A 14464-nucleotide genomic window follows, 5' to 3' on the forward strand; every position below is an offset into this window, starting at 1 on the left:
AAAAATTCAGAGGAGTCAGTGAGATTAAGTATGTTTGGAAAGAGGGTCAAAGGAGGGAAAAAAATCAAGAAAAGTCAAAAAGAGACTTAAGGATTTTAAAAAGAGAGCTACATCTAACAAGATATTTTTAAGTTATTTTCTCAAGGCCCTGTGATATTGGTGCCTTTTACTGTCTCTCCTATATATAGGACATTCTGTGGCGGATGCACAGGAGTGCTGAGTTCTGTATCCACAGGGGCAGAAGTCTTAAGAGGAGTTCTGAAAGCTAGAGTCTGTGATGATTTTGCATTACCCTGCAGAGGAGGACCTTAACCTGCAGGGAAAGAAGTCTGGAGTTCATTGAGCAGATAATGAGATGCTTTTGAAGTTTGGTGTGTTTTTGCTTGTTTGTTTTAATCAAATATGTGCTTTAGAAATATATCTCTGGCAGAAATGTAGAAAATATCTTGGAAAGGGAGGTTGGGATGGAGAGAGACAGATTATGAGACTATTGAAATAATCTGGTCCAGAAGAATTGATAACAAATAAAGTCAAAATAAATTGACATACTACCGACGTGAGTAATTTGAAAAATGGGATATCAAAGATGGCTCCTGACAATGAAAATGCAAGCTACTTTCAGTAGTCTTATTGTTAGTAGGGATATTATATTAATACCTATTTCAAAACTATTTTATGAATAAGTACATTAATTAAATTAAAAACTATTTTTCATTACAAGAGATAATACATTCAATCAACAAAATTAAGTAAAACAATGCTATCTTAAATTTGATTGTAAATATCACTAGAAACTCATTTTTTTCTTGTACACGCATGTATATTTAGCTCTGTTTTCTTAAAAATGCCTAGAAGTATTGACAACCAATAACAATGAGCACTCCAGATCCTTGATCGTCTCTCAATACCACTTGCACGTCAGTAGGAAACAAGATCCAATGTGAAGATGGTTTCCACTGGCCCAAGATGGAATCCTCCAGCAGCAAGCAGCCACACTCAGAATGTGAAGGATTCAGCAAGATGGATGACACATTTTCTCCAACAAATCAACGGCATATACAAAATAAGATCAGGATGCTATTTGTAGGATTAAAAAAAACTTTAGGAAATATGATGACTAGATACAATATATGGTCCTCATTTAGATCTAACTAGAACAACCTGACTGTTCAGATTTATCTTTGATACAATCAGGAAAACATTGGATGGTATTAAAATTGGCCCATATTTCTCTTAGGTGTACTGTATCATAATGGGAAGAAGAAGAAGGAGAAAGAAAAATGTCCTTCTAAGTTTAACATGTATTCTCAAGTTTTGTTTGTTTCTGATGAAATGATAGGGTGTCTGGAGTTTGCCTTAAAGTACTCCAGGGAATGAAGTGAAGCAAAATGTGTGTGGAGTTGAGTTGGGGGCGGGATAGAGGAGTGGGAGGGAATCAGCTTAGGAACATGTTAAAAATTATTTGAAGCTGAGTGATATGTACATGCAATTTATTAAACAGTTTTCTGTAACTTCATATATGTCTAGAAATTTGCACAAAAACATATTCAAAGAAAAGATAACCCTGAGTTTTAAGCTACCAGGTAGACTATTTTAATAACCATGTAGCTGATCTCTCCACCTCATATATCTCCCTATGCAATTTGTCCCCTAAACTGTTACCATTTTCTTTGTTTTTTTGATCATGTGACTTCTCAGTTTCCATAGACTTCAAAGGGCCCACATTGCTTGTCAGATTAAGCAGAAAAACATACAGAACTTGCCTTTGAAGTCTTTCTTGCTCTTTTTTCTTTTCTTTCTTTTTTTTTTGGAAGTATGATTCACAAAACATAAAAGTAATTATTTTAAAATGAATAACTCAATGGCATTTAGTGTATCCACAGTGGTATACAAACAGCACCTCTACTCTAGTTCCAAAACATTTTCATCGTTCCAAAAGAAAACCCATTAAATAGTTACTTTAAAGTCCTTTTTAATCTGGCCCAAAGTAGAGAGCTGGATATGTCTTGGAATATGGCCCGTACCTTTCTCATTTCATTTTTGCTCACGTTGGTTCTTCTTCAGTAATGCCTTCCTTCATTAATGTCCTTAAATAGAAAACCCATTTAAGACCCAAACCAACTCCACCTCATTCATGAAGTCTCTGAAATGTCATTGGTTTGATCTATTTCACTCAATTCTAATGCTGACAAATCTAACAATGATGAAAGACTATGTTTTTATGGAATACAATGAACATACGATTTTATTTCATAATTATTTTTAGCGATAATAGAGTCAAAGAACCTTAGCAGAAAGACTATTCAAATCCCAACCAGTTCTTTGGGCCATTGCATCTAAGGGGAGAAAAATTGATTTTGGAATCGGAGAAAAACAGAGCTCACACATCTGGACTTCGTAAATGCTCTGGAAAGAGGTTAACTCCACATTAAATCGGTGTGGGAGAGAATGTTACCATGATTGCCAATACTGTCAAAGTTTCTAGTAATAGAACATGTTCCAAAACAATTTTTAAAACAAATTGAAACAAAACGTGCAGTGAAGCCGAAAATAATAATGAGAAAAATCTATGAGTGTAAATGTTCAGCATTTGAATGCTCTCCACAAGGTCATTACTGGCAAATGCATTTATGTTGGTTGGGCCTGGCATGTGAATTATGCAGGAGAGCCAGAGATTTCCATCCCCACCTGGTTTTACTCCATGGCTTCATCAGTTTCATGGTCCCCAGTCCTGCCAGGAGCAAAGCCTGGCACAGGTGAGAATGAATCACAGAAATCAGAGGAATACTGGAGCTGTAAAAAGCCTATGTGCTTTAGAGGTAACCAAGCCCTATTTCATCATTGTATAGACGAAGAAATGAGTCTCTTAGGAAAGGAGATTGACTTTTGAAATTTACTTAACTGGTAGAGCAAAGTAAGTCTTAGAATCCAAATATTCTGGTGCCGATTCCAAGGCTTTTTTTCTGCTGCAGAACCTAAATTATTTATTTATATTCATTAAGTTTTAATTAACTTACTTATTTCATTTTTGTGTGTAAAGGATTTTCTTTAAAAGTTCAGTTTGCGATTATCTCTCCTTGAAGGTCAAGGAAATCAGACTCAAGGTGAGCATCAAATGTATGTCTATGTTTTTTAAGAAAGTAAAAGATTTACTTAAAGGAATTTGCTGTAATTCCTAAGTCCTATTATTTCCATATACTATATTGCTAAGGGAGTAATGAGGAAAACAATAAGGAATAAGATAAAAGCCCCACATATGAAAAGAGGGGACAGGGGTAATGTTATAAGAAAACCCACAGCCAAAGTCTAGGCTACAACAGACATACATCCTGTCCTCAGGAATAGGTTTCAGATCTGACTCCAGTTTCTGGCTTTCCTGTAGATACGCACTCAAATACAGGCCCAGGTGGGCTGAAGGCCACAGAGAATGTCTAAGGTCTGTCCACTGCCATGACCTTTCAGTTGTGTGTTGTATTAATTTAGTAGGGCTGCTCTTATAAAGTTCCACAAACCTGGTGGCTTAAACAACAGAAACTTATTGTCTCACATTTCTGAGGCTAGAAGTCCAAGATCAAGGTGTCAGCAAGGTTGGTTCCTTCTGAGGGCCGTGAGCAACCTCTATACTATGCCTGTCTCCTAGCTTTTGGTGGTTTTCTGGCAATCTTTGGCATTTCTTGGCTTGTAGACTCATCACCCTTGCATTAATCAGCTCAAGCTGCCAGAACAAAATACTACAGACTGGGTGGCTTAAACCCCAGAAATAAATTTCTCACAGATCTGGAGACTGAAAAGATCAAGGTATGGGTTGATTCCAGTTCTGGCGTGGGCTGTATTCTTCGCCTGTAGATGGCTGCCATCTCATTGTGTCCTCACAAGGTAGTGGAATGGTTGTGGGGCAGGGAATGAGAGAGAGAGGGAGAAAGCGAGAGAGTCCTTTTTATAGTGTCTCTTCTTTTCAGGACACAGATCCTTAAAAGAACTAAGGAGGCATGAATACTGAGACATCACCTAAACTGTCAGATGTCCTGGTCCCAGGATCTCCTGGTCCCAGGAGCGTGTCCCAGGAAAAATTCAAATGCGTCAAAATTCAAATGTTAAAATTCTACCTTGCTGTAGAATTGCAGATGTAATTAGTTAGGGATTCGAAATGTGGTTGTTTGCAGATGTAATTAGTTAGGGATTAGGGCCCCACCCTTATGAACTCTTATAACCTTCATTACTTCCATGTAGGACCTATCTCCAAATACAGTCACCTCAAAGGTTAGGGCTTCAGTGTAAAAATTGCAGGGGTATACAATGCAACACATAGCAACTCTGATCTCTGCCTTTGTGTTCACATGGCATTCTTCCAGTGTACATGTCTATCTCTGTGTCCAAATAGTCCCCTTTTTGTAAGGACTCCAGTCCTATTGAATTATTGGTCCACTTTAATCTTAACTAATTACATCTGCAGACAACCTCATTTCCAAATAAGGTCACATTCTGAAGTACTGCAAGGTAGAATTTTAACATTTGAATTTTGACCCATAGCATGTATATACCCTCTCCTGGTACCAGGACATTCATCAGTTTAAGTGGGGTCTCAGTATTCACTCCTCCATAACAGCACTGAAACAAAATTTTGCGTGCATGAAGTTATTTGGGAAACACAAGAACTTGAGCGGGGAGTGGGGAAGAGGGCATGATTAAGTCTGCCTCCACAATGGTCACATGAAGAATCCCATTAGTCCCATGGGGAAAATACAGGGCATATTATCCCTCCAGGGAGGAAAAGGAGCAGGGATATTTAAACACCAATTTCTTTGTCTGTTGGTGGCCAGTGGCTGTTGTGTCCTCTCTCTCTCTCTTTTTCTTTCTTCATTGTTTGCTTTAGCCTTCTCCAACTCTCCCTGGGGAGAATCCATATTCATGAGCAAAGACACAAATCACCTTCATGCAGCACTTCTACTCCTGCTCCCTCTGAGTACTAATCTGGATTCCTACCAGTCTTCAGTTGTCATATTCGGGACAATACTTAAAAACATTCATGTTAAGCGAGATTCTCTCCTAAGTCTCACATCTGGCATCATAAAATCACCTGTAGGTGAGCCCTACTCTGGATACTAAGCTATATGTTCCCAACTTAGAATCTTACCCTGGGAACTTGCGCGGAATCTGTCTGCATTCTTTATCTGCCACTAAAACAGAAAAACAAGCATAACAGATATGAAAAGTGTAGATAATTTTCTTATTTACAGTATTTAGCAATCTTAATTTATGTTTATGTCTCATCAGTGAACCTCTGCTAATAAAGATTCCATTTTTGCTTAAATTATTTTGGTACTAGACTGTGGCTTTCCAGGCCATCTCTAATGTCCTTTTGTTCCTAGAACATTTGGTCCATGAACATGACTGTAATAAAAGCAAAACAATCAATCCCAAACCCTCTATCAAGCTTTAAATAGACACAACAAAAAGCACAAAGACAAGATTGAGAATTACTAGCCCCTCAAAAAATGTCATTCCCCAATTATTTCAACTTGTCATGGCAATAATAACAGGTCAGATTTACAAATGCCTGAGGCAGGAAGTGACAAGAGCCAGTGGAGAACTACATCAACTGCTGCAAGTTTGAGTAAAATGAAAACAGAGAATTAGCCATTGGGTTTAGCAAAATGCAAGACATTAGAGATCATTATAGGAGGTCTTTCAGTGAAGTGGTAGAAAGAAAAACTTGATCAAAGTAAATTGGGCAGAAAAGGGGAAGTGAGAAAGTAGAAATAATAAATATGAACAGTTCTTTTAAGGAGTGGAACTGTCAGGGGAGCAGAGAAAATAAACAGTATTTGGAGGGGGTATGAAGTCAAAGTCAAAAGCATGTACTTATACAAACACGCACACACACATACACATTTAAGATAGACAATATCAAGGCATGTGTTTAAGCCAATATAAATCATCTAGTAGACAACTAGTGATAGTACAGGATAGAGGAGGGGGTAACTGGGCATATATTATTAGGTTGGTGCCAAAGTAATTGTAGTTTTGCCATTACTTTCAATGGCAAAAACTGCAATTACTTTTGCACCCAATAATAGTTGAATAAAAAAAATTAGTGGACAGGGGTCCTTTGACAGAAGAGGAAGTCCAAAGCAAGAAAAGGCAGATGGTGTGTACAAATATAGGTGGGTATATGGGGTTGGTGGGAACAAGAGATTGTTTTCATCTGATTGCATCTATTTTATTAATAAATACAACTCATCCAGGGAGTGGGGGCAAAGGTGGGGAGTTAGAGAAAGAGAAGGGATTGGAGTTTTGAGATGAAAGGTTGTATTTGCTATGGTCCTACCACCATAGCAAATTACCACAAATTGAGAGGCTAAAAGCAACTGAAATTTATTCTGTGACAATTCGGGAAGCCAGAAGTCCAAAATCAAGGTGTTGGAATGGCCACGCCCCCTCTGAAGACTCCGTGGAAGAATCGTCTCTTGTCTACCCCAGTCTTTGATAGTTCCTGGCATCCCTTGGTTTGTGGCAACATAACTCTAAAACTCTAATTTGTTTTTGTTTTCACATGGCAGTCTTCCCTGGGCCTCTGTGTTTCCAATTTTCCTTTCCTATCTCTTATAAGGTCACCTGTCATTGTATATAGTGCACACCCTAAATCCAGGATCATTTCATTCTGAGATCCTTAATTATACCTGCAAGAAGACCCTATTTTCCCAAAAGGTCAAATTTGCAGGTACTGGGAGTTAGGACTTGGATGTATTTTGGAGGACACCATTCAACCCACTATAGAGGTGGTATATCATAATCATCTAGAAGAATCAGGAAAGTTACATAACTAGGAAAGTGTAGAGAGACTATCTCACAATGTCAAGGGTCCATGTGAACTTTTGATAATAATTTGAAATAAGACCATTCTACATACTTGTGTGATTTTCCTTGGCAATATTCTGCTGCTTGAATGCCAGCATGAACTAAGTGGGTAGTTAATTTAACCAAAGTTGAAATTTTGTGAGGCATGCATAATAAATAGAATGACCAGGATATTATGAACCCTGAATAGAAGTGACTATGTAGTGTCGAACTATAGTGTAGTGCATAAAAGGTGAGAACAAGAGAAGAGGGATGAGTTGTCAAAGTGTCAATGGATTAGAGGTCATTATAAGGTTAAGAAATAATTGAAATGGGGCTGAGGGTGTTTGAATGAGAATGAGTAGAAAGTAATGGCTGGGGGATAGGATGCTTAAAATCGAGATTTCGGAGATTAGGGTTTCTCAATTCTAGCTTCCCGTTAGAGTAATCAGAGATTCTGAATTAATTGTCTGGGGTAGGGCCCTGGACTTGGTATTATCCTAAGAATTACTCGTGTACAATATATATGGCCATGGCCCTATGAACATGTATGAAGGTACTGTGGAGGAAATAAAAATCAGTGGAGGTGAAATAAGAGATCAGAATATTACAAAGATCTCCTCTGGAGTAGGAGGAAATGTGAAAACCTCAGGGAATAAGGGATGATTCTTGGGGGGAAGACATGGTGTAGGGACCTCAGGACAGTGGATAACTCTTTAGGATAGTTTTTCGTGGCAAGCAGGGGTACCACAAAGCCTGAAAGAGATGATCAGGCCTAAGAAAATCATCCTTCGTATCATTATTTGCTATTTTAAAATGGTACATATATTTAATAAAATGATCATTTTCTAGGGAATAACTTGACAAAAGAGCAGCTGGCTTATACCTTAGAATTATGCCAGGAATTACCAAACAATTCAAGAGACTCTGACCTGCCACCCCATCTCCCAAGTTGCTTCTGTCAACCTGAAATAATCAAAAGGATTAGAATCCAGTTTTAAAGTTTATTTGAGTGAAAACCTAGGAATTGCCATCTAGGAGACACAGACTTCAGTCAGATAAATGAGGTCAGTGCCCCAAAGACAAAAGTTAAGTTCTTGCTTACATAGGCAGAAAACAAAGAAGTTTAGTAAGATCATAACATTTTATATATACAAGGCTGGTTTATGAGTTACAACAATTTAATTAGGTTGTTTTCTTTTCTGTGGGGTTGGCTTTCATGTTTTTTCCACTGTAAAAGTGTATTTAACATTTCATCTTAAGACAATGTGATAGCCATGAGGTCTTTGTGTGAGAAAGGTAAGAGGGAAGTTAATCTATAATGAAGATCAACGGTGAAGAGGGAAGGAGGCTTCCCTGGTGCCCTTTAGTCATTGACAGCATTTTACAGAACAATGTAGGTAAGGAAGAAAGCTAATCTATAATCAGAGGAACACAGATTACAGTTGCTTAGGTTGCAGCTGCCTGCCATGTAACTCAGGCATTGTAATCACATTCCTTTAAGGCTCAAAATAATTTATAATTCCAACAGCTTAGATTTTGAATTACTTATTTTCACACTTAAAACCGAAGACCACTGCCAACACCTCTCTCTGTCCTCCAGGAAGAGGGGACAGGGCTTATGCTGGATTGTTCATTATTATTGCCACTGCCTCACTCTGTGGCTGCCATTATCTAATGATCCCAAGAACCAACTCTTGGGCCTCTCCATTTATGTTGTCTTCTCTTCCTTAAACACTCCTTTACCTCTAAGAGATAGCCTGTGATGGCTTCAAAGATAGCCCCCAAATTCTCTCTTAATCCCTTTCTTCTTGAAGTGAACCGGACTTAGTCATTTACTTCAATTAATTATCTAAAGATGGATATAATGGAATAATACTTTCAAGATAGAATTATAAAAAGATTTCAAGTGGGGCTCACACTGCCAATTTTATTTTGCCTGTCAGCTCTGTTTGTTTTTAGGCATTCTTTTGCAGAATACAAGAGTTTTTTGGCAATATTTATATGATATTAGAGCAGACATGCCTATATTCTTTAATCCAGATTAGCAAAGTGTCTATCTTCAACAGGCTAAGTCACCAACTCTTCTCTGTCTCAGTACTGCTTACTTTAATTATCTGTTTGTCATATATTAGTTTGTTTCCCCTAAGGAGATCTCTTTACAAGTATGTATGTCTATCATAAGCTACTCGAGGTCAAACACCACACTGTAAATTTTTCTTTTACGATTTGTTGTCCATATAGTCAAGATATTGGTTGAGAATGCATCTTCATGGGAGGACAAGGTATAGAAGCTATACCTTGAAATATCGTTGCTTTGAATATTTTATGTAGCATAAAATTGCATTTTATTAATTTTAAATACCTTTAGACAATAACCAGGCCAATTGTCTGTACAGAAGAAATACCCCCAAATACAATATTTCTCTCCTTCTAAAGATGGCTAATTTTTCATCTCATCACAAGCATGCCTGAGTAGATGAAACAGAAGCATATGAATATATAATAATCGTATATTTCAGTTCCTCACTCTTGGTTGAATGAAGTGAGTATTTAGTTCAGTTTTGGGCAGGTGGTCTTGAAAGCCCCCATTTATTATGAAGTTTTTCATTTGTAAGGACAGAAGCCATTGCCTAGTGTTTCTTAAGTAAGACTCTCTCTGTTGCAAAGATATCACATTTTATCATTCACTGAATGTTAATTGATCTGGAGCATTAATAAAATAATGTCTTATATTTACATGGTTCTTTATATTTACAAACATCTTTTCATATTCTTTCTTCTTTGACCTCCCAACAGATGTGGATCTAAATATACAGCAGGCTCTTCTATTTCTATTTTTCAAATGAGGGAAACAGAATCGCAGTGAAGTTAAATGACTTGTCCAAATCCCACATCGAGTAAGTTACGGCACCAGAAATTGAACAAGGACTTCTGAGGCCATGATGTGACTGATTGATGTCCTCATGCATTAAATCACCAGAAGGAAAGACTATCATTTACACATGAGCAAACTGAGGTCTGATAGTTTTTGTTACATATGTTTAAACCTTCTTGGGAACAGTTCTCATGCTCTGTATTATGTGAAAAGCACAGAAAGCCTCTCCTCCAGTATAACAATCTGTCTTTCATCACACTCATCTGTGTTTCACATGACTGAGTTTGCTGTTTAGGGAATCATCGGAGTACAATTCCAAATGGAGAAAAATCAGATAAAACCCAGTGTTCCTGGCTTCAGTCTGTGTGATTATGAGCACAATACTGTACTTACAGTAGGATGCCAGAGTGAATAGACACTGTTGCCTTTGAAAGGATGAGCATTCGTTCGACCTAATAACTACCTGACGCTGGGTACAATTATCTTTCTCCGAGTGGCACATTATTATTTGACACATTAATTGTTGTGTCATTTCTTTCTGAAAGGCATGTTGGGTGTCTAATACAAACCAGAGGCTTCATGAATTAGCCATGTCCGAGTGGTGCAGCCCTAATTTACTTTTCCAAAATAAAATCAACCCAATCTCATCATCTGTTTTCAATTACCACAGGCGGACCTGAGCTGCCCTGTGACCTCAATGCTTTCTTCCTGTGCCTTGGCATATCTGATGAACATCAGCAAGGGCCCCCTTACTCACTACAGCTATGAAAGGCCCCTCCTCTGAGGCAAACCACAGAGAGAGACATAGCTTTGCAGAATGGAACATCCTTTATGACATAGTTTCTGCCCAGGAAGCATTGCACAAGAATATTAGCATGGTCTCCTTTCTCTTGTGTCCATTCCACCTTGGTTTCTTTCCACTTTTTTCTAGGAAGGGGTCTTTGTATGGAGGACTGTTTCCAAAGCACAAAGACTCTATGGTCTTAGCAAGGCCCAAACATTCAAGTCTGGATGATCTTCTGCCTTTGCTGCAGCTGCTCTCTGACATCCTGCACAGGGTGATGGGCTGGCGGCCCTGGGTGTGCCTCTGGGCCTGTCATCTGTCGTGTTGTTAGACTGCTGATGAGCTGTCGCTGCTTGCCTTTAAAGTCTGCACTTCTCTCTTTTCCAACTTTGGCTGCCACTAGACAATGAAAATCAAGCAGCCACACAGCCCTTTATCCCCTTCCAGATCCAACTGGTTGAATCAGTCTTGGAGCAGAAAACAGAACCTTCCCATTGTCTTCCCAAACACATGGGGTGTGCCTGTCCCATGGCAAATTACTGTTAAAAAAAATCAGAATTAGAATGTGTTTGATATTGCACACTTTGCTGCTAGTGAATGCCATGCCACCCTGAAGACTCATCTCCCCTTTTGGTTTTAATTGGGTCCTTTTCTGTTGCTTTCTTTTCAGCTTGCACCTGTCCCTGACATATACTGCTGCTGACTACCAAGTGAGTTGTTCAGTGAGCTAGACGTATGATAAATTAAATATGATATGTATCACTGAATCCGTCTTTGGCTATTTCATCGTACATTATAATTTGGGAAGGGACTATTAAAATAAAATACTAAGGAATAAGCAGAAACAGCCCACTGTTAACATGTCCAAAGGCAAGAGAAAATTACAGGTTTCATTGTATATGCGGCACCATCTGCCTCTTTGCCGAGGCTGAGCCTTCGGCTTTCCCAGGGGAAATAGCTGTGGATAAGTTATTCAATTAGAACAGCATTATTGGCCAGCTACCTTGGAGAATTGGGTTGATGATGTTGCGATTATCCTCCCGTACATTCCTTCATGTCTCCGGCAGGCTGCAGTGCACGGCAACTTCCTTAAGTGTTTACTGAGCCCTATAGTAGAGGTGAACAATTGGAATGAAGAATATCAAGGATTCCTGAAAGAAAGACAATTTTGAATGAACTTTTCTTGCTTAGCCACAGCTCCAATATTCTGAGTCATACTGTATTTTTGTGGACTTTCATTGAATTAAGTGACAGAAATGGCAATCGGGGGGAAAGTGAATTTCATGATATGCATTTAACCTATGGCACTGCACAAAATAATTATTCATGTGCAATTGTAAGATAAAAAAAATACTTAGGTCTCCTCAACTGTGATATTAATCTTAGGGATGGGGAAATCTCATAGGAGCATAATGCTTTTTTAATGAAGACTTTAGCTGTTCATCAAAAATATTTGTATCACAAAAAGGAGTAATTATTTATGAGTCACTCTCTCAGGAAGTCAGATCCCTTCAAGAGTCATGCCATCAACCAAAAACTTCCTAAATGGAAGCTTTTGAGAATGTTCATTGTTATCTCTAGGATCCCATGGTTTGTAACTAGAAGACCCAACAATATTCCTCTTGCCTCACACAAATATTTATAATATTTTTATATTTTTAAAAATTATTGGTGCTTAAAGTTAGACATAAAGAAAAATATTAAAATCTAAAACAATTTATTTTCACATTTCTCACAAATATGTATATACACATCCAAGTATGCTCTGATATGCCAAATATTTTCAGGGTGCATATCCACACCCCAGGGGCAGTGCAGGTGATCTTCTATGACTGTTAATTGGGCAGGAAAGCAAACGTGCTCCTCATCACTGGTTCAAATTCTGGTGGCTTTGGAAGGTATCTGTCTGTATTTCTGTTTTTATAAATTGGAAGAATCATGTTTATATTCTTTGTTTTTGTGTGTGTATGTGTGTGATGCTGATATTTTAAGATACTCATTTTTAAGAGCCTCTTATATATTAGGATACAAACCCTCTATTGCAAAAATGTTTTCCCCCAGCATGTCATTAATTTTCATTTAGTTGTTGATATTTCTGATATTCAAAAGTGTTATTTGCAAGTAGTCAGATCTACTTTTTCACTTGTGTTGTTTTCACGACATGATGTGTAAAGTCTTCACTTGAGATAAGTTAAATATTTACTTACATTTTCTTGGTTTAAAAGTTGAAATGTATTTTCTTTTAACTAATCCATTAGATATGTATGCACATATGTTTGTCTGTGTAAATGTATGTATTTAGCATAGAATGGTCTAAGATAAATGTATCTATGAGGTCAGGCTATATTATCAAAAACACTAACACCTCAGTGTCTAAACACACATTTTTTTCCTTGCTCATGTAAAGTCCATGTGTGTCCTGAAAGCTTTTGGATAGATGCCCTCCACAACAACAACAACAACAAAAACAAATTAAGAATTTGGACTGCACTTTTTCCTGTTAAAAGCCTTTAAGCTCCATTTTTCAGAGTACTTCAATCTTATGGCACCCTCATCTCAACTCAAAGCTCTGGGTTCACTGTGGAAGAGGAGGAGAATGTGGGAAATGGGTCCATCAGCTCTCATGTACTTTGGGCTGGGAAATCATGCATTGCCTCCTGATAGACACAGCCGGGCTACAGGACCAGTCATCTAGCCCCGGCCTACTGACTAGAGGAGTGAAAAAGGAGAACTGGAACTATTGCTAAGGACTGGTAGTACCTGCCACAATTTACCCTTTTGTTTCTCCAAATAGTCAGTGCAGTCTCCCTCTGGTATAGATATGTATGACAATTATACCCACCTCCCCTCTAAGAGAGAAAACCCCATGGTCTTCGTCAGTCATGGCATTGAGCTCAAAGTCCAGAATCCAGAATCTCTGAGTGATACAATTGTCCCTCTGTATCCATGGAGGCTTGGTTCCAGGACCCCCATAGATATCAAATCCACAGATGCTCAAATCGCTGATATAAAATGGTGCAGTATTTGCACATAACTTATACATATCCTTCCATATACTTTAAATCCTCTTTATATTACTTACAACACCTAATACAATGTAAATACTACGTAAATAGTTAATACTATATTGTTTTATTTACATTAGTTTTTATTGTTATATTGTTTTTATTGGGTTTTTAAAAAATATTTTCCATCCACAGTTGGTCGAATCCTTGGAAACAAAGGGCCTACTGCATACTGTACTCTATGTCAAGTCTATAGGTAGCTCTCATAGCTTTGGAAACCTAGCAACTAAAATGACAAGTTATCTGGTGCTTACACATCTTGTAATTGAAAAAGGAAACAGGAATCCCTCCCTGTTCCTGAAAAATTCCGAATTCCTTTCAGGCAGACGTTTTTTTGAGCCCTCTACCTTCACGAGGCTCGGACTCTGCTCTCCTGGAGGATTCAACTTGGTTCTTGTTCTCTGTGTCATCTGTCTCCACCCTCAGCAAGATATTTTTCCTTTCCTTTCTCCCTTCTTGGGCTCATATAAAATGGATCCTAGAGAATATGAAGTTTTCTTAGCCTACTTCCTACCCAGGGCCTGAGAGGTGTTCAAGCATGCCGCCCAGGGCAGCTTTGAATGCAGCCTAACACAAATTTGTAAACTTTCTTAAAACATTGTGAGGTGTGTTTTTGTTGTTTTGTTTTGTTTTTTTCGTTTTTGTTTGTTTTTTGGTTTTTGGTTTTGCTCATCAGCTATCGCTAGTGTTAGTTAGTTAGACAATTCTTCTTCTTCCAGTGTGGCCCAGGGAAGCCAAAAGATTGGACACCCTTGTTTTAGAGTCTCAAACACTTTTAGTGCAGGCTCACAGTTTCTTAGGCAATACAACTTCCTTAAAACTTTGTTGGTTTTTCTGAGCTATTGGATTCCAGTTAATTCCACGTGCCAATAATTGCAGCTACGATTCTTTACCTAACAC

General features: G+C 38.1%; 1 long non-coding RNA gene across 1 annotated transcript; it reads right to left on the reverse strand.

The window, feature by feature from the left end:
• Window positions 1–9145: 9145 nt before the first annotated feature.
• On the reverse strand, window positions 9146–13402 carry LOC129464143 (uncharacterized). The gene is made up of 3 exons (XR_008651449.2): window positions 13342–13402; window positions 11503–11650; window positions 9146–11038 (listed from the first exon to the last, which is right to left on the reverse strand). It is a non-coding gene; the product is annotated as an uncharacterized lncRNA (long non-coding RNA).
• Window positions 13403–14464: the final 1062 nt, after the last annotated feature.

The sequence above is a fragment of the Symphalangus syndactylus genome, chromosome 15, assembly GCF_028878055.3.
Source record: "Symphalangus syndactylus isolate Jambi chromosome 15, NHGRI_mSymSyn1-v2.1_pri, whole genome shotgun sequence".
Classification (NCBI taxonomy): domain Eukaryota; kingdom Metazoa; phylum Chordata; class Mammalia; order Primates; family Hylobatidae; genus Symphalangus; species Symphalangus syndactylus.